At 35.7% G+C, this 3,814-nt stretch overlaps 1 non-coding gene across 1 annotated transcript; it reads right to left on the bottom strand.

The window, feature by feature from the left end:
* Nucleotides 1–268: 268 nt before the first annotated feature.
* LOC115868600 lies at nt 269–372 on the bottom strand. Its single transcript, XR_004045690.1, has one exon. It is a non-coding gene; the product is annotated as a U6 spliceosomal RNA (small nuclear RNA).
* Nucleotides 373–3,814: the final 3,442 nt, after the last annotated feature.

Raw genomic sequence — 3,814 nt, 5'->3', positions numbered from 1 at the left:
CAATAGCTGTTGTATTCATACTTTCCCAGAAATTTATTGACTTGTGTGGATGTGTATGTTTTAACTATGCAGACATTTGACTTGTGGGCTATAATAAAACTAAAAGTAGCCTTGAGAGGAATGGGAATTCCAAAATATCTCATTGTGCTAACATGGAGCCTGTACATGGATCAAAAGGCAGCTGTGTGAACAGAACAAGGGAATGCTGCGTGTTTTAAAATCAAGAAAGGTGTGTGTGAGCATTGTAATCTCTAGTCATCCTTTTTCTTTAAATATAAAGTGCTTCATAAATTTTTGTATCATCCTTGCACTGGGGCCATGCTAATCTCTATATCGCTCTGATTTTAGTATATGTGTTACTAAAGCAAGCACCCTCTGACTGTACTTATTCAATAGGTATGCTGAGAAAATAATCAAAGAAGCTACAATATATGAAGAAGAACGTGGTGTAAGGATTGGAGAAAGATTTATTTAAGAACTTTAAATATGCAGATAATATCACCTTTGTTGCTGAAAGCAGGGGGATTTGAGGCACTTATTGATAAAGATTAAGGATTGAAGTTATTTGTGTGGATTACAACCCAATGTAAAGAGAACAAAAATCCCCCAAACTGGACAAATAGCTAACATCATACTAAACAGAGGGAATATTGAAATTGTCTATAACTTTGTCTTGCATGGATACAGAAGTCAAGAGATAAAAGGATGTGCTGAACTACATAAAGTTGCAGCTCAAGACCTCTTTAAGGTTACTGAAAAGCAAGGGTGTTACTGTGTGGACTAATGTGTGCCTTACCCAAGTCATGGTGTTTTCATTAGCTTTCTCTGCATGCGAAAGTTGGACTTTTATAAAGAACAACAAGAAGAATCAAACATTTGAATTATGATGCTGCTTCTGTACCATGGACTGCTGAAAAGAAAAACCTCTGTGTACTGAAAGAAGTAAGATAGAGTGCTCCTTAGGGGACTGGGTGACAAGACTTCATCTTACATTCTTTGGACATATTGTCAGAAGAGATCAGTCCCTGGAAAGGGACAATATGCGTGGTAAAGTGGAGGGATGGCGAAAGAGGAGGGCTGTCAATGAGATGGATTGACACAAAGGCTATGTCAAATGGCCTCAGGCATAAGAACAATTGTGAGGATGGGGCAGGACTGCAGTATTTTCTTCTGATGTGCATAGGGTCGCAGTGGGTTGGAGCCAACTTGATGGCACCTAACTACTACTACTACCACTACCACTACTACTAGTACTACTACTACTACTGACTCTCAAAAACAAGCAAATCGATCTTGCATGAAGCACAGCCAAACTTGCTTAGAAGCCAGAGTGACATGGTTTTCTCTCAAGTACTTAGATGTTACCAGGAGAGACCAGTCCCTAGAAAAGGATGTTTATCTTTGCAAAAGTACAGGGGCAATAAAAAGTCAAGAAGGTCCTTTTTTTTTTTTTTAAATCAATTTATTGGGGCTCATACAATTCATCACAATACATAGATCAATTGTGTAAAGCACATCTATACATTTGTTGCCCTCATTATTCCCAAAATTTGCTTTCCTCTTGGGTTCCCGGAATCAGCTCATTTTCCTTTTTTCCCCTCCCCCTCCCTTGCTCCTCCCCTCTCCCCCATGCACCTTTGATAATTTATAAATTATTATTGTATCTTATATTACACTGTCCGGGCGTCTTCCTTTCACCCACCCCTCTGCTGCCCGTCCCCTAGAGAGGAGGTTATGTAGCTCCCTGTGATCCATTCCCCCTTTCTACACCCCCTTTCCCTCCTAGTATCGCCACTGTCACCCCTGGTCCTGAGAGGTTCATCTGTCCTAGATTCCCTGCGTTTCCAATTCCCATCTGTATCGCTGTGCATCATCTGGTCTAACCAGGTCTGCAAGGCAAAATTGGCGTCCTGGTAGTTGAGGGGAGGAAGCGTTTAAGAACTAGAGGAAGGTTGTGGGTTTCATTGTTGCTATACTGTACCCTAAGTGACTCATCTCCCCACTACCCCTCTGCAAGGTATGTCCAGTTGTCTAGAGATGGGCATTGGGTCTCCATCACGCGCCAGGTCCTTTGATGAGAAGGATTGACACAATCATTCCAACAAAGGCTCAAAGAGAAGAGTTGTGAGGATGGCATAGGATTGGGCCATTTTCCCTTCTGTTGTTCCAAGGGTCACTGTGAGTTAGAACCGACTTACTGGCATTTAAAAACAACAACTATCTGTATTATGTGCACATAAATTATGTATATTATATATAATATATATTATATTATATATGAAATCTTCCTTCCTAAAATAGATTTTAATTAGAAAGGTAAATGATGAATAATTGTAAGGAATAAGTAACAGTAATTAATGTAAGTGAAGCATAAAATTAAAAGATGATAAATTTAAGGAAAATATAAATGATAAATCGGAGAACATTAAATATCATTGGGATCTCTTACATTTTGCAATTAACAAAAAATGCCAATGAAGAAAGTTTTACTAAGGTTTAATTTTTTTCTTAATATAGCACATATAAAAATCCTCAGATTCTGGATAACTTAGAAACCACTGAAATTTTGGCATGCACAATAGATTCAAGTTACTGGATGAGAATAATTCTACATTAACAAACTGAAACATGGCTCCAGAATATGCACTTTTTTTCTTTGTAAGAAACTGTTAGCAAGTTCCTATTCTAAACTGTCCCAAAATAAGAGCCTGAGAAGGGTATGCATTACTATCCTCTAAGTAAGCTGGCTGCTATTATAGCCACCAAACTTACATGCCAGCTGAGAAAATGTATGTTAGTTGAGAAAGCTATATTCTTAACGAATTTATTGCTTAGCAGGCACTATGGTAAAAATTATTTTTGTTTTCTTTAAAATTTTATTAAATAAAAAGGCTAAACTTTTATAATGCAGAGGACACTTTAAGATTAAATATTAAGTTTTTACTTAAGAGAACTTTTGAAGTCATATTTAGGAAAAAATTAGAAAAAATTTAAACCTTAGTAAAAGTTTCTCCATTGCTATTTTTTTAAATGCAAAGAGTGAAAAATTATAAGAGATTCCAATGATACTTAATATTCTTTGATTTATCATTTATATTTTCCTTACATTAATCATCTTTTAGTTTTATGCTTCACTTATATTAACTACTTTTACTGATTCCTTACAATTATTTGTCATTTACCATTCCAATTAAAATCTATTTTGAGGGAAGATTTCATGTATATATAGTACAGGTTTCACCAATTGCTTTTTACTGAAAAGCCTTTGATACAATTGCATGACTTTCCTTCTCTAATGTAATCATCAACTGATTACTTCAATATTGAAGAAATTATTCCAATTCAAAACAAAGCCCCTGAGTTACAGAGCATGAATTCCCCACTCTAGAATTTTGAATGCCAGACAACACGCAGAAAATATACCCTGTTTTTCAAATATATGGCAAGAAACTATGCTTCCAGTAGAAGACTAAACAAAGTAACAAAATAAACTTTCTACTCCATATTCTACTCCAAAGGGTCTCACAAGTACACATTGGTAATCTCCGTGTTTCAGGAGAAAGTTGGAGGAAAAATAAACATATTTTTGTCTCTCCTAAGTAATAGGAAATAAAGCAATAAATTTTGAGACATGAGTGGAGTTATGATAGTTTGTAGCTTCTACTAATAGTTTATAAAAACATGATGCTTTGTATAAATAAGCCCAAAGAATTCAAGTTTACATAAACAATAATGCATCATAATGAAATTATATTAAAGAGATCTGTTGTACTGAAAATGCAACTTGAGAGTCAGAAAATTATACAAAGCTACA

Source organism: Echinops telfairi, unplaced genomic scaffold, assembly GCF_000313985.2.
Source record: "Echinops telfairi isolate 266 unplaced genomic scaffold, ASM31398v2 ScPeMD7_14;HRSCAF=57, whole genome shotgun sequence".
Classification (NCBI taxonomy): Eukaryota; Metazoa; Chordata; class Mammalia; order Afrosoricida; family Tenrecidae; genus Echinops; species Echinops telfairi.
The sequence above is the reverse complement of the archived record's forward strand: the minus strand, read 5'-3'. Positions and strand labels throughout refer to the sequence as shown.